At 38.3% G+C, this 27,780-nt stretch overlaps 1 protein-coding gene and 1 non-coding gene across 6 annotated transcripts in view; both read left to right on the top strand.

Moving 5' to 3' along the window:
- MACROD2 (mono-ADP ribosylhydrolase 2) overlaps positions 1-27,780 on the top strand; it is a 2,124,972-nt gene that overhangs the window by 381,745 nt on the left and 1,715,447 nt on the right. The window lies entirely within an intron of this gene.
- LOC119619515 (U6 spliceosomal RNA) lies at positions 17,518-17,620 on the top strand. The gene has a single exon (XR_005235982.1). It is a non-coding gene; the product is annotated as a U6 spliceosomal RNA (small nuclear RNA).

Raw genomic sequence — 27,780 nt, 5'->3', positions numbered from 1 at the left:
ACCAGCTGAAACTGACTAAAGTATACAGTCATTTCATGGAACAATATAATTCAGGTCTGTCTAGAGTTAAGCTACCTCATTCACCCATTCATTCATTCAGTCTTCACACATTCATTCATTCATTCATCATATACATATTTATTGACTCCCTGTGTAAAAGAAACTAGTAGGACTAGATGATCCCCAAAGTACCTCCAACTATGAAGTTCTGAGATTTAATCTTAGAAGATATTAAGGTTCTTTTAAGTCTAAGAAACATTCTTCATGATTTTCCTTTCCCTCAGCATTCTCCATGAGAATAAAATCTTCAAAATTGTGTAAAGAAAACACAGTTTGGCCGGGCACAGTGGCTTATACCACTTTGGGAGCACTTTGGGAGGCCGAGGAGGGAGGATCACCTGAGGTCAGGAGTTTGAGACCAGCCTGGTTACTGTGGTGAAACCCCGTTTCTAGTAAAAATACAAAAAGTTAGCCGGGCATGGTGGCACGTGCCTGTAATCCCAGCTACTTGGGAGGCTGAGGCAAGAGAATCACTTGAACCCAGGAGGTGGAGGTTGCGGTGGCTGAGATTGTACCATTGCACTCCAGCTTGGGCAATACGAGCGAAACTCTATCTCGAAAAGAAAAGAAAAGAAAAGAAAAAATAGTTCATACTTTTGATACATTAAATGTCTTGGACTGTTATCAGTTAAGATTCTTTTGGTTGCAAGTCATTGAAGAGCTAAGCCTTACCTGCAAAATCAACAATTGGAATCCATTGGTTCATGTGACTGAGAAGTTAAAATGTATAGTACAACTTCAGGTAAAGCTTGATATGGTGGCTTAAAATATGTCAGTAAGAATACAGTTTCTCTCTGGGTCTCTGTCCTGCCTTTCTCGTTGCTGGCAGCCTCCTCAGGCTATATACAGTGGACATTTGGCAGCTCTGGGATTTCCTCTTAGGCAATAACAGTTCCACATATCACATTCCCGTAACACAGTGTTCAAGGGAGAGACACGTCCTCCAAAAGCCCCTGCACAGAGCCCTGGGGGTCAGTGTTTCTCATTTGGTTAAATTTGATCATAGGTTCGTTCCTGAACCTATTACATGGGGTGAGGAGATATGCTGGTGAGCTTAAGCCCACTGCAGGAGCTGCAGATAAGCCCAGCCTTACTCACACACACAACTGAGAATGGAGGACAGGGCATGACCCAAAGGAAAAAGGGTACTCTTAGGCTGAGAAGGAAGGAGTGAATGCTAAGGATCAGCTCATTTTCAGAGATTTTAGCATGCTGAAACTTGGGCATATTTTATACATTTATAAACTTGAAACTGCTCTTTTTCTCTTTGTCTTTTTTTTCTTAAGCCAGAGTTTCTGTTAAAATTGCCAAAACATCTTTAAAAGATACTCTATTTGTAGTCCCTCTCAAGTCTAGCCCAGATTTTTCTGTCAACAGGTAGTGATGCATGTCAGGGCACATCAGTATTACATCTTAGCGTAAGCCTATAGGATGTTAATAAAATATATAGAGAGTGCACATTCAGCTATCTGTAATTCTGTGAAGTCAGGCCAGATGCTTAATGTACTAGTTAGAAACTATACCACATCTTCCTGAACAATTCCAAAGGGTATTGGAGAAATAATTAGATTTTAGCAGGTCACGGATGCCTTAGAATACCAAAAGATTTTAAAAATGCTATATTAAACTGTTCTTTTGTTCTGATCTTTGCCTTTTATTAGTCAACACTTAAAATGTACTTAAAAACAATCACATAACCCTTTTAACTGTATTTCCAAAACATTCTGCACTGGAATGAGATCTGTCATTTCAGGACTTGAAACAGATATCAAAGCAAAATCAGAGTGGTTATTTCCCTGCCTGCCTGCCTGCTTGCCCACCCTCTGGTACATTCTTCTTTTCCCCAACACTCAAGATAGACTGTTACACTTTGGGGACTGGGAGAAAGGCAATTAAAAATCACAACTGAGAAAAAGCACCTCCTTGGCCTCCCAGGAAATAAAGGAGGAATTGTGGTTCAGAACAGGCTAGTACCTAGCCAAAGTGAGGGGGTGTGACAGGAGCTGGTGCAAAACTAGAAGCCTGCTGATCCCTACTTTCTTCCCTCTTCAGCACCTCCATATATGGCCATGCAGATAGAGCATATACAACACCAGCTGATATAGGTCAAAGCTGTGTCCTTGACCCCTTGCCACTCCCCAGTGTCCTGCCCCCTTCACTTGTTCTAAAATGTTAAAAAAAAAAAAAAAAAAAAAAAAAAAAAAGACTTAAAATGATTCTTGAAAAAGTTAGAAACTTGGAGCAAGCAGATTGAGTCAATCATTTCTATCTGATACTTTCTATGTGGCCCTGGGAAAATAACTGGAGCTCTTTGAGCCTTAGTTCCCTTATTTATGAAGACAGGGATGTGGGACCCACCTAATTTCCTATTATGGACTTCAAATAAAGTGGTGGATGTAATAGTTCACTACTAAATCTGAGAAAGCACATACCAAGACTGAGTTGAAACCTGGGGATAGTTGCTTTTAATCTTCATAGTGATGAGTGGGGCCAGGATCAGTTCAAAAGAAACAATTCACTAATGTTAAATTGAACTGTGTGCTTTAACAATTTATCTTTGGGAATGAAACAATTTGAGAAATGCTTCTGCCTTCGCTCCTGGATGCTAGACTTTGAGATAACAGTATCTAACGCTGGTTCTGAGAATTAATTACGAATCAAAGGACAAATTCCTTATCTTTGGCAATGATTAGTATAAAATACAGCTTTGGAGGAATGACTAACAGTTAATAGGAGCAGATCAATATGTGTCTGATTATTGAGATGTGGATCAACAAGATATGATACAAGTGGATTGCCCTGAAGCACGTGATTTTCTCTGCATAGCCAGCTACTGTTGTCAGTTTGGACAAAAGGGGTCATCATTTTGAAACCATCTTATTGTTTCACTATTTCTGGAGTATTGGTGCTAATTTTAGATACACAAATAGACTTTCTGAAAGGAAGATTTTCTGAAATTGTCAGATTTTTTTTTTTTTTTTTTTTTTCTGGAAACTGGCTCTGTAGTTCTCCTTGTATTGGAGATTATCTCTTTGAAATTTCTCTGCAGTCTAGACTACTTGCGTACATTAATGTGCTTAATGTTGAAAGAAACATGTTTAAAGTATAGTCAAAGACTATTTTCTATTTTATCTGTTTATTAATGACTCTGGAAACTGCCCTTCATTGGCACTGTCTGCAGGAAGCAGATTTACTACAATTAGCATTTATTGCCTCTTGGGAACTGGTATGAACTTATTATTTGCAAGATTTTTGGGGATCAAGTATCAGTTGATTAAATTCGGACTATGTAAATGTTTTACAATCTATTCCAAATAAAATAAGTTAAAAATTAAGTCACATTACCAATGGGAAATTTCCTGTAAAATATAAAGGTACTTAAATTTCCTAAGCATGATTTATGACAAATATGTTATATATTAACTAGACTCACTTAGTTTATTCTGTAAATGATTAACCTCAAATTTGAGGAATTTAAAAACTTCATACTTTTTTCACTAGTTAAGTTTTGTTTGGTTTTTGTTTTATTTGACATTTGCAATGTATTCATGCTGGAAATTCACAAATACTTTACTAGGTTTCTTATATGTGTTTAAAAATTAAGATCTAGACCTCACAAGTTTATTTAAAGTACATAAATATTGCCAAAATGTATTTATAGTTTAACGAGCTTTCATTCTTGTGTTCAAAGTTGTTTTAAAAATTGAAGGTAGACTTGAAAAAGAATTAAAAATGTATCACTTTTTAAAGTTATTAATTTTTGTTTGGAGAAATTCGAGGAGCTTTTTGGTAGTTGTTTAATTCTCATGTTTGCATAGAAGCAACACACAACTGTGTGAGCAGCTTTGGATGTAACCCCTCTTTGTTTTCTTCAGTGGCCCAGGGAACAGACTTGTCGCTCTGAAGTGCTCACGTGTAATCCTGTCCTCCCTTTCTTCCCCAACGCAAGTCAGAAATAAGCTTATCAGATCATAGTTTATTAACAAAGAACAAAGGATGTTGACTGACCAAAGAGTAGGAAAGGACAAGCAAAATATAAATGTCAAAGGTTTGCTGCCCAAAATCCTAGTTTTACAGTGGTTTCAAGTAGCTAAACTTTTTTGAAAGTAGGATTCACGTATTTTTAAAACATTTGCCTGAATTATGCTTTGTCTAGAATTTTAAGTGCAGAAAAATATTAATGGCTTTCCCTATATTTTATATATGAATTAAGTACAATTATCACTAGTATTATTGTCATTGTTGCTATTATTTGTTCCTTACAAGCAAATCTTTCTAGCTTATATCTGGGAGAAGTTACAGACAATTATATCCTATGTGTTTTCAGTATAAAGTGTTTTAACAGAGTATAAATAGCCTTCTGATAAAGGGAGAAGTATTTTTCTGATAGAAAGTACAATACATTATTTAGGTAATTATAAGGAACTTTTAGATCATATTTATATCTTGTTTCCTTGGTTATTTTTATTGGAAGGTTTTTGTTTTTGTTTTCCAATGGAGTCTCGCTCTATCCAGCCCAGGCTGGAGTAGCTGGGACTACAGGCATGCACCACCACGCCTGGATAATTTTTGTATTTTTAGTAGAGATGGGTTTTGCCATATTGGCCAGACTGGTCTCGAACTGCTGACGTCAGGTGATCTGCCTGCCTTGGCCTCCCAAAGTGCTGGGATTACAGGTGACAGCCTCCACACCTAGCCTGAAAATGATTTTTCTATAAGGACAACAAGTTGTTCATTACTGAGAGTTGTGATAGTAGGAAGGAAATAACTTTTTTTAAAAAAATTTATTTATTATTATTATTATACTTTAAGTTCTAGGGTACATGTGCATAACGTGTAGGTTTGTTACATATGTATACTTGTGCCATGTTGGTGTGCTGCACCCATCAACTCGTCAGCACCCATCAACTTGTCATTTACATCAGGTATAACTCCCAATGCAATCCCTCTCCCCTCCCCCCTCCGCATGATAGGCCCCGGTGTGTGATGTTCCCCTTACCGAGTCCAAGTGATCTCATTGTTCAGTTCCCACCTATGAGTGAGAGCATGTGGTGTTTGGTTTTCTGTTCTTGTGATAGTTTGCTAAGAATGATGGTTTCCAGCTGCATCCATGTCCCTACAAAGGACACAATCACATCCTTTTTTATGGCTGCATAGTATTCCATAGTGTATATGTGCCACATTTTCTTAAACCAGTCTGCCACTGATGGACATTTGGGTTGATTCCAAGTCTTTGCTATTGTGAATAGTGCCACAATAAACATACGTGTGCATGTGTCTTTATAGCAGCATAATTTATAATCCTTTGGGTATATACCCAGTAATGGGATGGCTGGGTCATATGGTACATCTGGTTCTAGATCCTTGAGGAATCGCCATGCTGTTTTCCATAATGGTTGAACTAGTTTACAATCCCACCAACAGTGTAAAAGTGTTCCTATTTCTCCACATCCTCTCAAGCACCTGTTGTTTCCTGACTTTTTAATGATCGCCATTCTAACTGGTGTGAGATGGTATCTCATTGTGGTTTTGATTTGCATTTCTCTGATGGCCAGTGATGATGAGCATTTTTTCATGTGTCTGTTGGCTATATGAATGTCTTCTTTTGAGAAATGTCTGTTCATATCCTTTGCCCACTTTTGGATGGGGTTGTTTGTTTTTTTCTTGTAAATTTGTTTGAGTTCTTTGTAGGTTCTGGATATTAGCCCTTTGTCAGATGAGTAGATTGCAAAAATTTTCTCCCATTCTGTAGGTTGCCTGCTCACTCTGATGGTAGTTTCTTTTGCTGTGCAGAAGCTCTTTAGTTTGATGAGATCCCATTTGTCAATTTTGGCTTTTGCTGCCGTTGCTTTTGGTGTTTTAGACATGAAGTCTTTGCCCATGCCTATGTCCTGAATGGTACTACCTAGGTTTTCCTCTAGGATTTTTATGGTATTAGGTCTAACATTTAAGTCTCTAATCCATCTTGAATTAATTTTCGTATAAGGAGTAAGGAAAGGATCCAGTTTCAGCTTTCTACTTATGGCTAGCCAGTTTTCCCAGCACCATTTATTAAATAGGGAATCCTTTCCCCATTTCTTGTTTCTCTCAGGTTTGTCAAAGATCAGATGGCTGTAGATGTGTGGTATTATTTCTGAGGACTCTGGTCTGTTCCATTGGTCTATATCTCTGTTTTGGTACCAGTACCATGCTGTTTTGGTTACTGTAGCCTTGTAGTATAGTTTGAAGTCAGGTAGCGTGATGCCTCTAGCTTTGTTCTTTTGACTTAGGATTGTCCTGGAGATGCGAGCTCTTTTTTGGTTCCATATGAACTTTAAAGCAGTTTTTTCCAATTCTGTGAAGAAACTCATTGGTAGCTTGATGGGGATGGCATTGAATCTATAAATAACCTTGGGCAGTATGGCCATTTTCACGATATTGATTCTTCCTATCCATGAGCATGGTATGTTCTTCCATTTGTTTGTGTCCTCTTTTATTTCACTGAGCAGTGGTTTGTAGTTCTCCTTGAAGAGGTCCTTTACATCCCTTGTAAGTTGGATTCCTAGGTATTTTATTCTCTTTGAAGCTATTGTGAATGGGAGTTCATTCATGATTTGGCTCTCTGTCTGTTACTGGTGTATAAGAATGCTTGTGATTTTTGCACATTAATTTTGTATCCTGAGACTTTGCTGAAGTTGCTTATCAGCTTAAGGAGATTTTGGGCTGAGACAATGTGGTTTTCTAAATATACAATCATGTCGTCTGCAAACAGGGACAATTTGACTTCTTCTTTTCCTAACTGAATCCCCTTGATTTCTTTCTCTTGCCTGATGGCCCTAGCCAGAACTTCCAACACTATGTTGAATAGGAGTGGTGAGAGAGGGCATCCCTGTCTTGTGCCAGTTTTCAAAGGCAATTTTTCCAGTGTTTGCCCATTCAGTATGATATTGGCTGTGGGTTTGTCATAAATAGCTCTTATTATTTTGAGGTACGTTCCATCAATACCGAATTTATTGAGCGTTTTTAGCATGAAGGGCTGTTGAATTTTGTCAAAAGCCTTTTCTGCATCTGTTGAGATAACCATGTGGTTCTTGTCTTTGGTTCTGTTTATATGCTGGATTATGTTTATTGATTTGCGAATGTTGAACCAGCCTTGCATCCCAGGGATGAAGCCCACTTGATCATGGTGGATAAGCTGTTTGATGTGCTGCTGGATCTGGTTTGCCAGTATTTTATTGAGGATTTTTGCATCGATGTTCATCAGGGATATTGGTCTAAAATTCTCTTTTTTTGTTGTGTCTCTGCCAGGCTTTGGTATCAGGATGATGTTTGCCTCATAAAATGAGTTAGGGAGGATTCTCTCTTTTTCTATTGATTGGAATAGTTTCAGAAGGAATGGTACCAGCTCCTCCTTGTACCTCTGGTAGGATTCAGCTGTGAATCCATCTGGTCCTGGCCTTTTTTTGGTTGGTAGGCTATTAATTATTGCCTCAATTTCAGAGCCTGCTATTGGTCTATTCAGGGATTCAACTTCTTCCTGGTTTAGTCTTGGAAGAGCGTAAGTGTCCAGGAAATTATCGATTTCTTCTAGATTTTCTAGTTTATTTGCGTAGTGGTGTTTATAGTATTCTCTGATAGTAGTTTGTATTTCTGTGGGGTCGGTGGTGATATCCCCTTTATCATTTTTTATTGCGTCAATTTGATTCTTCTCTCTTTTCTTCTTTATTAGTCTTGCTAGCGGTCTGTCAATTTTGTTGATCTTTTCAAAAAACCAACTCCTGGATTCATTGATTTTTTGGAGGGTTTTTTGTGTCTCTATCTCCTTCAGTTCTGCTCTGATCTTAGTTATTTCTTGCCTTCTGCTAGCTTTCGAATGTGTTTGCTCTTGCTTCTCTAGTTCTTTTAATTGTGATGTTAGAGTGTGAATTTTAGATCTTTCCTGCTTTCTCTTGTGGGCATTTAGTGCTATAAATTTCCCTCTACACACTGCTTTAAATATGTCCCAGAGATTCTGGTATGTTGTATCTTTGTTCTCATTGGTTTCAAAGAACATCTTTATTTCTGCCTTCATTTCATTATGTACCCAGTAGTCACTCAGGAGCAGGTTGTTCAGTTTCCATGTAGTTGAGCGGTTTTGATTGAGTTTCTTAGTCCTGAGTTCTAGTTTGATTGCCCTGTGGTCTGAGAGACAGTTTGTTATAATTTCTGTTCTTGTACATTTGCTGAGGAGTGCTTTACTTTCAATTACGTGGTCAATTTTGGAATAAGTGCAATGTGGTGCTGAGAAGAATGTATATTCTGTTGATTTGGGGTGGAGAGTTCTATAGATGTCTATTAGGTCTGCTTTCTGCAGAGATGAGTTCAATTCCTGGATATTCTTGTTAACTTTCTGTCTCGTTGATCTGTCTAATGTTGACAGTGGAGTGTTGAAGTCTCCCATTATTATTGTATGGGAGTCTAAGTTTCTTCGTAAGTCTCTAAGGACTTGCTTTATGAATCTGGGTGCTCCCGTATTGGGTGCATATATATTTAGGATAGTTAGCTCTTCCTGTTGAATTGATCCCTTTACCATTATGTAATGGCCTTCTTTGTCTCTTTTGATCTTTGATGGTTTAAAGTCTGTTTTATCAGAGACTAGTATTGCAACCCCTGCTTTTTTTTGTTCTCCATTTGCTTGGTAAATCTTCCTCCATCCCTTTATTTTGAACCTATGTATGTCTCTGCGTGTGAGATGGGTCTCCTGAATACAGCAGACTGATGGGTCTTGACTCTATATCCAGTTTGCCAGTCTGTGTCTTTTAATTGGAGCATTTAATCCATTTACATTTAAGGTTAATATTGTTATGTGTGAACTTGATCCTGCCATTATGATATTAACTGGTTATTTTGCTCGTTAATTGATGCAGTTTCTTCCTAGCCTCGATGGTCTTTACATTTTGGCATGTTTTTGCAATGGCTGGTACCAGTTGTTCCTTTCTATGTTTAGTGCTTCCTTCAGGGTCTCTTGTAAGGCAGGCCTGGTGGTGACAAAATCTCTAAGCATTTGCTTATCTGTAAAGGATTTTATTTCTCCTTCACTTATGAAACTTAGTTTGGCTGGATATGAAATTCTGGGTTGAAAATTCTTTTCTTTAAGAATGTTGAATATTGGCCCTCACTCTCTTCTGGCTTGTAGAGTTTCTGCCGAGAGATCTGCTGTTAGTCTGATGGGCTTCCCTTTGTGGGTAACCCGACCTTTCTCTCTGGCTGCCCTTAAGATGTTTTCCTTCATTTCAACTTTGGTGAATCTGGCAATTATGTGTCTTGGAGTTGCTCTTCTCGAGGAGTATCTTTGTGGCGTTCTCTGTATTTCCTGGACTTGAATGTTGGCCTGCCCTACTAGGTTGGGGAAGTTCTCCTGGATGATATGCTGAAGAGTGTTTTCCAACTTGGTTCCATTTTCCCCCTCACTTTCAGGCACCCCAATCAGACATAGATTTGGTCTTTTTACATAATCCCATACTTCTTGTAGGCTTTGTTCATTTCTTTTCCTTCTTTTTTCTTTTGGTTTCTCTTCTCGCTTTATTTCATTCATTTGATCCTCATTCGCTTATACTCTTTCTTCCAGTTGATCGAGTCGGTTACTGAAGCTTGTGCATTTGTCACGTATTTCTCGTGTCATGGTTTTCATCTCTTTCATTTCGTTTATGACCTTCTCTGCATTAATTACTCTAGCTATCAATTCTTCCACTTTTTTTTCAAGATTTCTAGTTTCTTTGCGCTGGGTACATAATTCCTCCTTTAGCTCTGAGAAGTTTGATGGACTGAAGCCTTCTTCTCTCATCTCGTCAAAGTCATTCTCCGTCCAGCTTTGATCCGTTGCTGGTGATGAGCTGTGCTCCTTTGCCGGGGGAGATGCGCTCTTATTTTTTGAATTTCCAGCTTTTCTGCCCTGCTTTTTCCCCATCTTTGTGGTTTTATCTGCCTCTGGTCTTTGATGATGGTGACGTACTGATGGGGTTTTGGTGTAGGTGTCCTTCCTGTTTGATAGTTTTCCTTCTAACAGTCAGGACCCTCAGCTATAGGTCTGTTGGAGATTGCTTGAGGTCCACTCCAGACCCTGTTTGCCTGGGTATCAGCAGCAGAGGCTGCAGAAGATAGAATATTTCTGAACAGCGAGTGTACCTGTCTGATTCTTGCTTTGGAAGCTTCCTCTCAGGGGTGTACTCCACCCTGTGAGGTGTGGGGTGTCAGACTGCCCCTAGTGGGGGATGTCTCCCAGTTAGGCTACTCAGGGGTCAGGGACCCACTTGAGCAGGCAGTCTGTCCCTTCTCAGATCTCAGCCTCTGTGTTGGGAGATCCACTGCTCTCTTCAAAGCTGTCAGACAGAGTCGTTTGCGTCTGCAGAGGTTTCTGCTGCTTTTGTTGTTGTTTAGCTGTGCCCTGTCCCCAGAGGTGGAGTCTACAGAGACAGGCAGGTTTCCTTGAGCTGCTGTGAGCTCCACCCAGTTTGAGCTTCCCAGTGGCTTTGTTTACCTACTTAAGCCTCAGCAATGGTGGGCGCCCCTCCCCAGCCTCGCTGCTGCCTTGCCGGTAGATCACAGACTGCTGTGCTAGCAATGAGGGAGTCTCTGTGGGCGTTGGACCCTCCCGGCCAGGTGTGGGATATGATCTCCTGGTGTGCCCGTTTGCTTAAAGCGCAGTATTGGGGTGGGAGTTACCCAATTTTCCAGGTGTTGTGTGTCTCAGTTCCCCTGGCTAGGAAAAGGGATTCCCTTCCCCCTTGCGCTTCCCAGGCGAGGCGATGCCTCGCCCTGCTTCAGCTCTGGCTGGTCGAGCTGCAGCAGCTGACCAGCACCAATTGTCCGGCACTCCCTAGTGAGATGAACCCAGTACCTCAGTTGAAAATGCAGAAATCACCAGTCTTCTGTGTCGCTTGCGCTGGGAGTTGGAGACTGGAGCTGTTCCTATTTAGCCATCTTGCTCCCTGGAAATAACTTTAGAAAGGAAGAGAGCAGGCTGGGTGCTGTGGCTCACCCCTGTAATCCTAGCACTTTGGGAGGCCGAGACGGGCAGATCACGAGGTCAGGAGATTGAGACCATCCTGGCTAATACGGTGAAAATAAAAATACAAAAAATACTACTAAAAATACAAAAAAATTAACCAGGCGTGGTGGTGGGTACCTGTAGTCCCAGCTACTCGGAAGGTTGAGGCAGGAGAATGGCGTGAACCCAGGTGACGGAGCTTGCAGTGAGCTGAGATCGCACCACTGCACTCCAGCCTGGACGCACTCCAGCCTGGGCGCACTCCAGCCTGGGCGACAGAGTGAGATTCTGTCTCAAAAAAAAAAAAAAAAAAGTAAGAGAGCAATTCCCTTGTGAAAATCAGGCTTGCATTTTCTTGAAGTTTGAAGTTTAAAGTAATCTAACTTTATCACAAAAATAATAATGATCCCAAATATATTTGGGAAAAAAAGATAAATTTTTAATCAGTATCCATATGAGTAGCAAAAACAGAAACACTACAAGATGTATGAATGTAGTGTTTTTGTTTTGTTTGCCTTATGTTCTGTAGACTTCCTGTGTAGCTCATGTTCTATCAATTGTGTTTTTAAACTTTCTTTTCCCTTGGCTTCTTTGCTCCTACATTATCTGATTCTGCTTAAGGAACAGTCCCTGAACAAAGAACAGATATTACCATCTCCATTCTAATATAGCTGATTTCTAGTAATTGTATAGCAGATGCTCGTTCAGGCACCTATTAATGTGTATTCTAATAAAAAACATGGTATTCAGGCTCAGACAGGTTTCAATTTTTTAAAGCACTTTATCCAACTTACTAGCATTCTCTTTGTTTTGTTTAGATTGATTTTTCTATCATCTAAGTCTCGGAATTTGCTAATTAGGAGGAATGGGTGGTGATGTCTAAGTAATCGGTTGCTTTGAGAGTGTTTAGTAGAAACTCAGACGGAACAAAAGGAGTAAGAAGGAGAAGGTAGAACTGGTACTCTAAGAAGACCCCTAGTCTGATGCCTTGTGTGCCACGTGTCGTCCCTTGGTCGGGTTTTCAACAAATGCTTATTGAATAGCAAGGTGTGCCTCATAAGTCTGATCTCTTTTACTATATTCTCTGTTTTTCAAAGACTTTATAACTAACTTTCCCGAGCTGGTCTGTCCACTTGTACATAGATTATACGTTGGACAAAACCATCTTATGACGTAGATATATAGTTTCTTGAGCAATCTCAAAGGAATGGCAAAGGAAATTTTCTGTGGCCTATGGGTGAGAAGGTCAGCAACAATTTAACCAATGTGCTCTAGATTACAAAACGTATTTGAAATGAGACTGAAAGCAGCTAAAGAGGAAAAGTTTTTGAAGAGATAGTAAGGAAGAATCAGAGGTGCTAAGATAGCAAGAACATGTTAATTTGAGGGGAAAAGAGTCCTAGTTATTAGGTAGATTTTTGACTCTATCAGTTACTATGGTGGTAAGTGTAAGCAAGGAAGACAGGAAATTCTCTAGGAACATTCATAATGTACATATGAGAGGTCACCCATATTCGTAGTGAGTTTTGGGGATGGATAGAGGAAAATGCTGAATTATAGAGGCCATTTATGAAGAAGAAAGTACATAGATGAGGACTAAATAATAATATCGATGTAATGAGACCAGTATTCTAATAATGATAATAGCATGAAAAGAGTAGTGGACAGCTAAATATAGACTAAAATATAGTAAAATCTGATTGTACAGGATGGTAAGGGTACACAAATATGGAGATGTGTTACTTGTCTGGAATGTGACCTAATCCTGGTGATTTCCATCTTATGCTCTTCCAGGGAAGAGAGATGAGGCTTTCCAAAAGCTGCCAATTTTAAGTTTACAGGAAAATCCATGGGATTCCCAAGTTATTATCTGTTCTGCATTCAAAAATGCAATTCCTTGGCTAAGAAAGGGTCTCCTCTACCATTTCCTTTAGGAGAATGAAAACTGACCCTTGACAAGAGAGCTAGAACTAAGCCTTGGCTATTAAAACAAGGATATAGAACATGGGGCCAACATGTCCCAGCCAGATCACCCACATATCCATTAGGAATATGCGGCAGCTTTCAGGGACTTCTGGTGTGTATCCAGGTTAACATCTAGCCTAACATTGCCATGTCAGTGGAGGCAACAGAGTCATCCAAGATATGAAACCAGAACAAATGTATAGGTATAAGCTGAGCGCGGTGGCTCACACCTGTAATCCCAGCACTTTGGGAGGCTGAGGCATGTGGATCATCTGAGGTCAGGAGTTTGAGAGCAGTCTGGCCATCATGGTGAAACCCTGTCCCTGTCTCTACTAAAAATACAACAAGTTAGCTGGGTGTGGTTGTGTACACCTGTACTCCCAGCTACTTGGGAGGCTGAGGCAGGAGAATTGCTTGAGCCCAGGTAGCGGACGTTGCAGTAGGCTGAGATTGCGCCACTGCGCTCTGGCCTAGACGTCAGAGCAAGACTCCGTCTCAAAAAAAAAAAAAAAAAAAAAAAAAAAAAAGAAAAGAAAAGAAAAGAAAAAATGTATAGGTATTAGAACATGCAATAAAAATTCTGTGACATTAAGGGTTCATGGTAATTTGTATCAGAATGTACATGAAAGAAAATATTAAGAAGGAAGGTTTACCAGTTCAGGATGTATTATCTACTAAATAATGTGCCAGAATCCTAATAGGCATTTCTATTTTCATTTGGCTCTTCTGAATCTTATTACTCCCTTCGACTTGTCCTTTATGAACAACATCTTTTATTAGTAGACCAAAAAAATGAATTTCTTCACTTGTCAGTTTAGGAAAACCATCAGTTGTCCTGTTATCTCAAGGAATGAATTTTGGTGGAATGTACCCTAATTCTATTTTTTCTCCTCAGTATCTTTAATATGTGATGCTTACAGATTCATTAAAAAATAAATGAATATTTATGACTTGGAATATTATACTATCAGGAACCCTATATGCATTTTTTAACTATAAGACATGAATTGACCACTACTGTCCATTTCCATCAGACTTGTTTCAATTAACAGCACTTTGGGAGTCTGAGGCAGGCAGATCACTTGAGCCTAGGTGTTCAAGACTTGCTTGGGCAACATGATGAAGCCCCATCTCTACAAAAAATACAAGAATTAGCTGAGCTTGGTGGTGCATGCCTGTGGTCCCAGATACTTGGGAGGCTGAGGTGGGAGGATTACTTGAGCCTAGGAGGTGGAGGTTACAGTGGACCATGATCACCCCACTATATTCCAGCCTGGGCAACAGAATGAGACCCTGTCTCTAAATAAATAAATAAATAAACAAATAAATAAATGGAAAATAAAAATAATCTGAATTCCCACTATCCAGTATTAACATTGGGTGGTATAAAGCCTTTCAAACGTTTACAATTTGTACCTGTATACACACTTTTTTTTAAAAAACAAATTAGGAAAATAGTATACTTGTTTTATAACTTGTTTTTTATTTTTAATTTTTGTGGATACACACTAGGTATATATATTTATGGGGTACATGAGATATTTTAATACAATAATGCAATGTGTAATAATCGCATCATGGAAAATGGGGTACCCATTCCTTCAAGCATTTATCCTTTGTGTTATTGTTCAGTTATACTCTTTTAGTTATTTTAAAATGTACAATTAAATTATTATTGGCTATAGTCACCCTGTTATGCTATCAAATATGAGGTATTATTCTTATTTTATATATGCATGCATATATATATAGAGAGAGACTTTTTGTACCTATTAACCATCTCCACCCACCTCCCCACTGCCTCCTGAGTAATCTTCCCAGACCCTGGTAACCATTCCTTTATTCTCTGTGTACATGAATTCCATCGTTTTGATTTTGAAATCCCACAAATAAGTGAGAACATGTAATGTTTGTCTTTCTGTGCCTGGCTTATTTCATGTAATATAATGACCTCGACTTCCATCCATGTTGTTGCAAATGGCAGAACATTATTCTTTTTTTTTGAAACAGAGTTTCACTCTTGTTGCCCAAGCTGGAGTGCAGTGTTATTCTCCTACCTCAGCTTCCCAAGTAACTGGGACTATAGGCATGCGCCACCATGCCTGGCTAATTTTTTGTATTTTAGTAGAGACGGGGTTTCACCATGTTGGTCAGGCTGGTCTCGAACTCCTGACCTCAGGTGATCCACCCACCTCAGCCTCCCAAAGTGCTGGGATTACAGGCATGAGCCACCGTGCCCACCCATCTTATTCTTTCTAATTTTTTTTGGTTGAATAGTACTCCATTGTATATAAGTACCATATTTTCTTTATCCATTTATCTGCTGATGAACTCCTAGGTTGCTTCCAAATCTTGGTTGTTGTGAACAGTTCTGGAATAAACATGAGGGTGCAAATATTTCTTCAATATACTGATTTCCTTTCTTTTGGGTATATACCCAGCAGTGGGATTGATGGGTCATATGAAAGATGTATTTCTAGTTTTTTGGGGAACCTCAGAACTGTTCTCCATAGTGGTTGTACTAATTTACATTCCCACCAACAGTGTACAATGGTTCCCTTTTCTCCACACCCTCGCCAGCATTTGTTATTGCCTGTCTTTTGGATAAAAGCTATTTTAACTGGGGTGAGATGATATCTCTTTGTTGTTTTGCTTTGCATTTACCTGATGATTAGTGGTGTTGACCACTTTTTCCTACACCTGTTTGCTGTTTGTATGTCTTCTTTTGAGAAATGTCTATTCAACTGTTTTGCCCATTTTTTGGTTGGATTAATATTTTTTTTTCCTACAGAGTTCTTGAGCTCCATGTATATTCTGGTTATTAATCCCTTGTCAGATGTGTAGTTTACAGATATCTTCTCTGTTTCTGTGGGTTGTCTCTTCACTTTGTTGATTATTTCCCTTGCTGTGCAGAAACTTTTTAACTTGATGTGATCCCATTTGCCCATTTTTGCTTTGGTTGCCTGTGCTTGTGGGGTATTACTCAAGAAATCTATGACCAGACCTATGTCCTGAAGAGTTTCCCCTATGAGTTTCCTCATAGCTTGAGGTCTTAAATTTCAATCTTCAATCCATTTTGATTTGATTTTTTTGTAAGGCGAGAGAGAGGGATCAAGTTTAATTTTTCTGCATATGGATATTCAGTTTTCCCAGGACAAATTATTGGAGAGACTGTCTTTTCCCCAAGGTGTGTTCTTGGCACCTTTGTCAAAAATGAGTTCACTGTAGGTGTGTGGATTTGTTTCTGCGTTCTCTATTCTGTTCCATTGAGCTATGTGTCTGTTTTTATGCCAGTACCATGCTGTTTTGGTTGTTACAATTCCATAGTGTAATCTGAAGTCAGGTAATGTGGTTCCTTCAAGTACTTTTCTTTTTACTCAGGGTGGCTTTGGCTATTCTGTTTTTTTTTTTCAAATTTTGGTTCCACATAATTTTTTTTTATTTCTGTGAAGACTGTCATTGATGCTTTGATAGAGATTGCATTGAATCTATAGATTGCTCTGGGTGGTATGGATATTTTAATATATTGATTATTTCACTCCATGAACATCCAATATCTTTCCATTTTTGTATGTCCTCTTCAATTTCTTGTATCAGTGTTTTTTATTTTTAATTGTACAGATCTTTCACTTCTTTGGTTAATTCCTGGGTATTTAATTTTATTTGTGGCTATTGTAAATGGGATTTCTTTTTAAATTTTCTTTTCAGGTTTTTCACTGTTGGCTTATAGAAATGCTACTGAGTTTTGCATGTTGATTTTGTGTCCTGCAACTTTACTGAATTTGTTTATCAGTTCTAATAGTTCTTGGTGAAATATTTATGTTTTTCAAAACATAAGATCATATCATCTGCAAATAAGGAAACTTTGTCTTCTTCTTTTCCAATTTGGATGCCCTGTATTTCTTTCTCCTGTCTTATTGCTCTAGCTAGGACTTTCAGTACTATGTTGAATAACAGTGGTGAGAGTGGGCATCCTTGTCATGTCACAGATCTAAGAGGAAAGGCTTTCCTCATTCAGTGTGATACTAGCTGTGGGTCTGTCATATATGGCTGTTATGTTGAGGTTCATTTGCTCTATATCCAGTTACTTGAGGGTTTTTATCATGAAAGGATGTTGAACTTTATTGAATGTTTTTTCAGCATCAATTGAAATGATCAGATAGTTTTTGTCTTTTGTTCTGTATATATGATATATCACACTAATTGATTTGCATATGTTGAACCATCCTTACATCCCAGGGATAAACCCCACTTTGTCATAATGAATGATCTCTTCAAATATGTTGTTGAATGCAGTTTGCTAGTATTTTGGTGAGGTTTTGCATCAATATTCTTCAGAGATATATAGTTTTTGTTATGTTTTTGGTATGTCTAACTTACTTGTTTTGTGACTTTGCACAGTGACCTATATAACTAGCCTCTCTACCTGGGTGTTTGTGTGCTTTCCAGTTTTTCAAGATTGTGAGCAAATTATAAAAATACTCCTCTTACTTCAGCAACACATAGACTAAAATTGGAACGATACAGAGAAAATTAGCATGGCCCCTGCCCAAGGATGACACGCAAATTCGTGAAGCATTCCATATTTAAAAAAGAAAAAAATACTCCTAACTAAATCTTTATGCTTATTATGTATATTTATTAGGATAACTTCTTTGAGGTAAAACTTATGGTTTATAGAGATGACACTCTTTCAATGAATTTACTGTAATTACAAGACTGCCCTCAAGAAAGGATATATGCACCCTCCTAATCTCTGCCTCTTTAGTGACATTGAGTAGTGTTCATCTTTAACTTAATAGGAGATACATTGTATGTTAATATTGATTTAATTTGTATTTATAGAAGGAGCACATTTTCTTGTTTTGGGAAAGGGCGTTTTCTTTTTCTTTCTTCTTTTTCTTGTTCCTTAATTTCTCCTTTTTGGCTAAACTTTTTCTGTGTGATCCATTTCTTTTTTTTGTTTAGAAGACAAACAGGGAAGTATTGAGACTAATACAACAACAATACATCACCCAGAATTAACAAAGATTAACATTTTAATATTTTTGCTTTATCTTCTTCATTAAAAATGGGATATAATATTATAATAAAGTTGAAATATTATTAATTACTTTCCACTCTCATCCACTTACCTCTTTCTTTATTCATAGGCATCTACTGTCATCAATTTGATGGTATTTTCCAGTTTATGTTTTCATATTTGTCTAATTAAAATTAGGGTTAGCTGTGACTCTTCAAAAATTCAAAATGCGAGTGGCTTAAACAATATGGATGTTGATTTGTCACTTGTTTAAAAGTCCAAATAGGGGGTCCAGGGTGAGTATGGTCCTCGACATAGTCAGCGACCCCTGTTTCTTCCAACTTGTTGCTTTATAGTGGGTTGCCTTGGTCTCATAATAGTGGCAGCCTTATTCCAGGAAGAACAGAAAAGGGATTATAAATATGTTAGAATTAATAATTATTCATCTGTTATAATTAATAGCAATAATTACTTATTTTAATATTAATTTATTCATTAACTGCAAAACTGTATTTAGTTGTCTCCTGTACAAATAAGACTGCAAGGAACATTCTTTTACATATCTCCTATTCCACATGTGTGAGTTTCTCTTGGCGAATATATCTAGAAGTGGAATTTCAGTTTTAAGGGATGATTGTTTTTTACCTATACTAGATATTGCAAAAATTTTAAGCTTTCTCTGTTAGGGTATTTTTAACTGCAGGTAACAGACAATGGAATTTAAAGTGGCTTAAATAAAGAAACTTATCACCTCATATAATAAGAAGTCCAGAGGTAGAACTGCTGTAGATTTGGGTAATTCATTGACTCAATAGCTTTCCTCACAGTCACGAGGAATCAGGCGCAGACAAAACAATGGCCAGAGGCGTTTATTCCTCTATGTCTCTTTGGAAGGGCAACTTTCTTTAGAAATTTGTGTTAGCTACATTCTTTCATGTTTCATTGGCTAAAATTAAATCGCATGCCAATGCCTAAATTGATTACTTATAAGGGTCTACAAGACCATGATGATTGACTGGAGGGCAAGGCTAGTTTTCCTTGAAAAATATCACCAGGAGGAAGGAGATACCTGAACAAAATATACCGTTAGGAAGGAAGAAGGGGAAGGTGGGTGTCAAGTCGGCAATCTGCACTGTCTGCTCTGTCTCTAAAGTGGTTACTGCATTCCCATTATTAGTATTTGAGAAATACAACACTTTGTTGTTGTATTCCTTAGAATTTTTCTGTTTCTATTGGGTTGTACGCCTTTTTAGATATTTATAGACCCTTAGGATTTTCTTTTCTTTGAAGTACCTTAGTTATGTTCTTTGCCTGATATTCTCCTAAGTTATTTGTATTTTTCTTATGGATTTGTAGCAGTTCTTCACATATTTTGGATAATAATTATTTGTATGTATACTTGTGTTGGAAGTTTCTTCCATCAGTGAGTGGCTTTTGTTTTTACATTTGTTTGCATTAAAAATGTTTTCATAACTTAAATATTTGTGTTTCTTGTGTCTTATTCAAAGAACCATTTTTTATACCAAAGTCATACAGGTTTTTTAAAAAAGTATTCTTTTTCTTATTGAATTTTAGGTGGATATCAACCTTTGCTTGCTCTATCCCAGCAGTTTTTAAAGTGATGGACTCTTTCAAAGGGTCAGCAAGACCAAAACTATTTTTATAATGATATTAAGATGTCATTTGCCTTTTCCCCCATGTATGTAGAATTGGGTCTTTTTCAACTTTTATTTTAGATTCATGGGTACATGTGCATGTTTGTTACATGGGTATATTGAATGATGCTGAGGTTCGTGGTACAAATGATCTTATCACACAGGTACTGAGCATGGTACCCAACAGTTAGTTTTTCAACCCTTGTTCCCCTGTCTCCCTCTCTTCTCTAGTAATTCCTAGTTTCTGTGTATTCCTATGTATTTTATTTTGTTCAAGGCTCTTGGCTTTATGCCTGTGAGTACACAGTGTTTAGCTCCCACTTCTAGGTGAGAACATGCAGTATTTGGTTTTCTGTTCCTGCATTAATTCACTTAGGATAATGACCTCTGGCTGCATCTGTGTTGCTGCAAAGATTTGATTTCGTTCGTTCTTATGGCTGTGCAGTATTCCATGGTGTACATGTGCCACATTTTCTTTATCAAATCCACTAGTGACGGGCACCTAGGTTGATTCCATGTCTTCCTATTGTGAACAGTGTTGCAGAATAGAAACTGGTAGAATGATTTGTTTTCTACAGGTATATACCCAACAATGGGGTTGCTGGGTAGTTCTAAGTTCTTTGAGAAACCTCCAAACTGCTTTCCACAGTGACTGAACTAATTTACATTCCCAACAGTGTATATACAGGTCATTTAAAAAATTAACATAAAAGATACCACTTGTAACCTATCAAATTACAAAATAATGTTTTAAATGATAACTAACATAAGGCAGAGTGAGTTGTGACTGTGACTAGGAGTGTAAAATGCTAACTTTCTGGAAATATGTTGCAAAGACCCCACCAATCCATACATTTTTAACTCAGTAATTTCTGTTCTAGAAGCTAGCCTGAGGAAATTGTAAGAAAGATGTTCAGTGTAGAATTATTTTAAAGATTAAAAAAGTGGAAGCAACCAGATATCCATCAATAAAATATATAATCAAGTTATATCTATGGAGAGAATTATTTTATAACCATTTATATGTTCAGAGGTTTTTGGGATGACATGGAAATATACTATGTAATTGTGAGAAAATCAGCATATAAAACTCTATGTGTCTTACGATTTTAATGATATTAAGAGAAAATTTGAAATGGAAAAAAGGAAAGAAACTACCAAAATGTTTACAGTGGTTATATCCGAGTATTGTTATGCCTATTTTAAAAATTAGCTTTCCAATTTTTTATGATAAATATATATTGTTTTCACTAATAAAATTGTTATTAAAAAGGTCTGGTAAAGATTGGCTACTTTTCATTTCCGCCTTGAGATTATTGGGAGTGGAGAGGGCCCTTTCATGAAATGAAGTCTCTCATTTCTTTGGGGAGGGAGTAGTACATTTGGTAGTGTGTCTTTCCCTATAGAAAGTGACCGAGCAGGGCCTGGGGCAGCAGATTCTAACTCAGCTGGATTTCAGGAACAACCATTGGGTCCTGATTTAGTGGAATATACTCCAGACTGCTTAGTGTCGTGGTTAAGGGCACTAGTTTTGTGGCCAGAGTTTCTAGTTTATAGCCTAGTTCTGCTACTTTTGAGCTGAGTTAAGTTTCGGGTGAATTACTTAATCTGTGTATGTGTGTTTCAGTGTTTCCATATATGAATTGTGAATAATAACACTTTCTGTGCCATAGGGTTATTGTGAGAATAAACTGAATTATTATGTTTAAAACTGTCAGCACAGTGTTCCCACATAATAATCTCTTACTATTCTTTTAGAAAGTTTTAATAGGTCTTACTATTAGTGGTTTAATCAGCTGTCTATTACCTCATAACAAACTTCCCCAAAACTGATACCCTAAAATAACATCAAATAACCTATGTAGTCCATAAATCTCAATAGTTATAACTCATCTCTGCTCCACAGGGCATCAGCTGAGATGGCTTGCCTGGGGGCTGGAGAATCTACTTTCTTTTTTTAAAAATTTTATTTATTTATTTATTTATTTATTTATTTATTTATTTATTTATTTTTTGAGATGGAGTCTTGCTCTGTCACTCAGGATGGAGTGCAGTGGTGCAGTCTCAGCTCACCGCAGCCTCCACCTCCCGGGTTCAAGCGATTCTCCTGCCTCAGCCTCCTGAGTAGCTGGGATTACAGGCATGAGCCACCATGCCTGACTAGTTTTTATATTTTTAGTAGAGATGGGGTTTTACCATGTGGGACAGGCTGGTCTCGAACTCCTGACTTCAGGTGATCCGCCCACCTTGGCCTCCCAAAGTGCTAGGATTACAGGCATTAGCCACCGTGCCCGGCCTGGAGGATCTACTTTCAAGAGACCTCACACACATGTCTGGTAAATTGGCACTGGCTTCTGCTAGGAGCTCAGCCAGAGCTGTGTGATGGGAGTCTCTATTTTCTCCAAGTGGGCTTCTTCATGGACTGCCCAGGCTTCCCTATGGCAGCATGTCTGGATTTGGAAACTGAGCATCTTGAACGAAACCGGCAGAACTGCATCACATTTGTATAACCTGTCCTCAGTAGTGACTTCTTTATCCTACTACTTCATGGAGTACTACTTCCGTCATAGTCATGAATCCATCCAGATTTAAGATGCAGGAGTATAGACACTTCCCTGTCTATGTGAGGAGTGTTGGGCACCCTATAAGAAGAGTATGAGTGGTGGAAAATATTGTTTCAGCCACGTTTGAGAAATACAGCTGGCCATAGCAGTCTACTGACCTATTAGATAACATAATATGCTCAGCATTCTTATCCACTAATGGCAGCAATCTCAATTCTGTGTATTAGAACCATCTTAGGACTTTTTAGTAAATGCAGATTATGAGTGACTTTTAATTTTTTTGAATATTTTCTGTATTTTTCAATGTTGAAAACGTATTACTATAATAAAAAGTTTTAAATGAAAAGATCAACTTTTTTTTGCAATGTATCTAGATATTCTACAATCTGTTAATATAAGATTTCTATATAGAATTTTAAAAATCTATTACACTCCTTCTTTCTTGGTTTGGTCATATTTCTAGTAGTATTGACCTCTAGAATGAAAGAAAACAAAGAAAAAAAAGATTCTACTCACAAATATTTCTATGTTAAATATTTCTATGTAGTGGTTCTTCAGAGCAAACCTTAGACACCAAATACAGCCTATAAAACTATGAAGTGTGGTTCCCACTGTCTTCTCTTAGAACTCTGGGTAGCAAACAACTGATATGCAGCTGCTGGCTTTTACTGCTAGTGAACTTGAACGGAGAGCAATTTCTATTCATCTGTCAAGAAGGACAGGCACACAGTACATTTTTGACTACATTTCATATTGATACAATTTATGCAAATAAACTTGCAAATAAGGCAGCGCTCTCAAGATTTCAGGAACTGGCCAAGGAGGCTGTTTTGCCCCACCTCCCCCAAAAACTTTGGAGCTGCCACTGATCTCATACCAAGTCATCTCTTTGAATTAAACATGTCTTATTGTGAAACATGCCAAGGCCTGGTCCATTGAAACATTCAACTTGTCTTTGCAGTTGTAATTTATTTCTTCCCTTTCTTCCCATCAAATGGGAAAATTGTTCATTTTAAAAAGCAAAGACCATTTAAGGTTTGAGGGAAAAAGAGAATGAAATATGGAAGTCAAGGGTCAGTTTCAAAAAGGAATAGTACTTTATAACAATTTAGTTTGCTTTTAAGTGGCAACTGTTGTTACATATATATAGGATAAAGTATGCAGGAGTAAATAGTGGATTGAATGTTACTCTGGTGACCCAAAGGAGTTAATGCAACTTCTCAAGTGGATTAATTTATTCTTGGGGACAGTTTATAAAATGGTAGATTTGGGGCTCAATATAATTTTTATTCATTGAACACATATATATTCCAGTTTTCTATCCTAAACACTTATATTAACTCATGAAATTCTCTTAACACCCCTAGGAGGTAGTTAGTACCATTGTCCTGCTTTATTTTTTATTTTTTATTTTTTGAGACAGAGTCTCACTCTGTCGCCAGGCAGGAGTGCAGTGGCACAATCTCGGCTCACTGCAACCTCCGCCTCCGTGGTTCAAGTGATTCTCCTGCCTCAGCCTCCCTAGTAGCTGGGACTACAGGTGCCTGCCACCACACCTGGCTAATTTTTTTGTGTTTTTACTAGAGACAGGGTTTCACCATGTTGGCCAGGATGGTCTTGATCTCTTAACCTCATGATCCACCCACCTTGGCCTCCCAAAGTGCTGGGATTACAGGCGTGAGCCACTGCGCCTGGCCACCATTGTCCTGATTTTACAGAACAAAGTGGTTAAGAAACTTGCCCAAGGTCACACAGAGTTGCACTCAGGTTTCAAACCATGGCTGAGCCCTTTTGACCTATTGTGCTTTATTGCTTCACAGATAAGTTTTTGAAAAAATTGCAGTGAGGCCAGGCATGGCGGCTCATGCCTGTAATCTCAGCACTTCAAGAAGCTGAGGTGGGAGGATCGCTCGAGCTCAGGAATTCAAGACCAGCTTGGGCAACATAATGGGACCTCATCTCCACAAAAAATTTAAAAATTAGCCAGGCTTAGTGGTACATGCCTGTCGTCCCAGCTACTCGGGAGGTTGAGGTGGGAGGATCGCTTGAACTCAGGAGGTAGAGGTTGCAGTGAGCCGAGATCGTACCACTGCACTCCAGCCTGGGCGACAGAGCGAGACTCCATCTCAAAAACAAACAAACAAACAAATATAAAACACCTAGATTGAGAGATCATGAACAATTATCTGTAGTGGATTTTTTTCAGAGTTCACATGCAAAAATTAAGCGTGGATATTACCAAACAGACAAAAGATAACAAGTGTTGATGAGGATGAGGAGCACAGAGAACTCTTGCACATTTTTGGTGGGAATGTAAATTAGTACAGCCATTATGGAAAACAGTATGGAGATTCTTCAAAATATTAAAAATAGAACTACCATATGATCCATCAATCCTAACGCTAGGTATATATCCAAAGGAAATGAAATCAGTATGTCAAAGGGATATGTGCACTCCCATATTCATTGTTCATAATAGCCAAGATATGGAATCAACCTAAGTATTCATCAATGGATAAATGGATAACGAAGGCTGGGCATGGTGGCTCACACCTGTAATCCCAATACTTTGGGAGGTCAAGGGGCAGGATTGCTTGAGTTCAGGAGTCTGAGACCAGCCTGGGCAACATCGTAAAACCCGTCTCTACAAAAATTAGCCTGACATGGTGGCACACACCTGTAGTCTCAGCTACTCAGGGTGCTGAGGTGGGAGGATCACTTGAGCCTGGGAGGTTGACGCTGCAGTGAACTGCGATTGCACCACTGTACTCCAGCCTGGGTGACAAAGTGAGACCCTGTCTTTAAAAAAAAAAAAAAAAAAAGAAGAAAAAAGAAAGGGTAAAGAGAATGTGGAATATATACACAATAGAATACTATTTGCTTTGAAAAAAAAATGAAAATACTGTCATTTGCAACAGCATGGATTAACATGAAGAACATTATCTTAAATGAAACAAGCCAGACACAAAAAGACAAATACCACATGATCTTACTTACATGTGAAATCTTAAGAAGTTGAATTCATAAAAGCAGAAAGTAGAATTGTGGTTACCGGTGGCTTACTGGGCACAGGGCGGTGGGGGGGGGTGGGGCTGGGGGCTAGGTAGGTTGGTTCAAGGGGTACAAAATTTCAGTTAGAAATGAGGAATAAGTTCAAGAGATTTATTGTATTGTGTGGTGACTATAGATAACCATCTATCGTATACTTGAAAATCACTAGGAGAATAGATTTTAAGTATTCTCCCCACAATCAGCGTATGAGGTAATACGTGTATTAATTAGCTCAATTTAGCCATTCCACAATGTATACATATTTTAAAGAATGATGTTGTACATGATAAATATATACATAATAATTAATAAAATCTATTCAGTGTGATCATATGGCAGGCACCATGCTAAACATTTGATACACCTGTATCATTAAATAAAATGTAGTGAAAAATAGAGGAACAAACTGCAGAATGTGATTTTCTAAAAGCAGGCATTCCTGAAATGCTTTTCTAAAAGAAAAGATGCCTGATTATAGCAATAACTAACAGTAATGAGGACTTTATAGCTTGCAACAGGATTTGATAACCATGATAATTCATTTGCTCTCTCCAACAACCTAGCAAGGTTGTCAGGGCAGCTGTTAATATCCTCAGGAGAGATCAAGTGACTCACTCAAGTTCTTTTTACAAATAGCAGTGCGGGTCAGACATCTCCCACATTCCAAACCCATTGGACTCAACTTCCAGATGCAAAGAAAGTTGAACAGTGAACCTGAAATGTATCAATTTGCTGCCTACCTTCCCTTTCTGAGACATTTCTTGCCTTAAAAAAAAATTACTTGTTTTTTAAATAACAATTGTCTTGGACTTGAAGAAGCAATTGAAGGAAAATATCTCACAGAAGGACAGAAGCTGCTGTGTCAGGATCTAAAAAGCAGGGCTTCCTAGCTTTTCCTTGATGTCAAAGGCCATAATGATACTGAAGAGAGTTTGGAAGTCTAATTGCTGTTTTCATTCTAATTTTAATTTTTGGTGATAATAATCCCTTTCATTTATACTATCTACTTATGTACTTATGTGCCAAGGCAATTGAAAGTGACTCTCTGAGGACTGTGTTAAATGTTCTGGGGTCACATCTAGGTTTGATGAGATGAAATGTCATGATCACTGCCTCCAGGAGGTAGTATTTGCCATCCCTAGCCTATCCTATAAAGTTTATAAAATACTTTTGCTTCTATTTTAAAATCATACCCTCACTGCCACCCTCTATATTTGTCAGGGATTAGTTTTCCACTGTGATGTGAGGAAACTGAGATTATGACTCCTCTTTACCTCTGCATTTTTCTCTCTAGACCGTGCTGTGATGGTTTTGCCCATTCCTTCTCAGGTTTCAGCTTCTGTCTTGAAATCTAGCATGGAGCTGGATACATAATAGATGACCCATACATTTTTGCAGAATTAAACTTTAATGAATTAAAATTTCACTCCTAACCAAATGATATGTGTTTAAAGATAAAAGCTCAAACTTCAAGAATGGAGCTGCTGGTACTTCCCTCATTCTTCCTAAATCCAAGAGGTTTTGGTCTCTGTAATGCATGTCACTCCAATAGGTGGAAAGGGTGAACAGGGTCATTTAATGACCCGATACGGTTCTCAGATCATTTTTGTTAGAATGGCCATTGGACTAGGGAGGTGTCTAAAAACCATAAGGGCTGTGAACAGGAGGCCAAAAACAAGCCAATAGCTGATCTGGCACCCAATGGGAATAGGTAGGTAAATAGGGAAAAAGGCTCAGTAGCTAAGCATTCTTGCTTCTTCCCAATGTACTTTTCTGACATTTGGGCTTTTTCTGTTTTGCCCATAGCTCACGTTAACCTTTTAATTTTCTTTGTATGTGCCCAGCACAAGTTTACTTTCTAGATTCCATTTATTGACGTCTCTGGTTTATCTGCACATTTCACAATCTTTTCTAGCTATTTAATAAAGGTCATGTTTATAGCTTTAGTATTGAAGGTTTGCCCAGTAGGCCAGGTGTCAGCTTCTGTAATGTCCAGTAGAATCCCTTCCCATAAGACAAAGTCCTAAGATGTTACTCAGGAGTATCTGAGTTTTTATAGGTCCAAATAATGACTTTTGGTCTTCAAAATATATCATATGGTAATAATAATAACTTACTACATTCTGATCATTGTTCCCAGCACTTTCTTAATCTTGATACCAACCAAATGAGACAGGTACTTTTATTGTCCTACTTTTATAGATGAGAAAACAGAGGCACAGAAGTCCAGAAACTGGTGCAGGGTCACCTAGTGATTGCTGGAGTCAGTATGCTATGCTGCTTCCCACGTGTGGTATGTGTAACACTTATGGGTCAGGCCCTGTGGCGGCTAGCGGGCTTTTGCAGTGAGTCAGACAGTTTTTACCTTCTTGAGTTCAAGAGTTCCCTCAGAGAACCCTCCGCCCTCATTCCTACCATTCATGCCTTCATGGAGACAGCTTTTAAATGAAGCATTTG

This window comes from Chlorocebus sabaeus, chromosome 2 (assembly GCF_047675955.1).
Source record: "Chlorocebus sabaeus isolate Y175 chromosome 2, mChlSab1.0.hap1, whole genome shotgun sequence".
In the NCBI taxonomy this organism is placed as follows: domain Eukaryota; kingdom Metazoa; phylum Chordata; class Mammalia; order Primates; family Cercopithecidae; genus Chlorocebus; species Chlorocebus sabaeus.
This window is presented reverse-complemented; position numbering and strand designations above follow the sequence as displayed.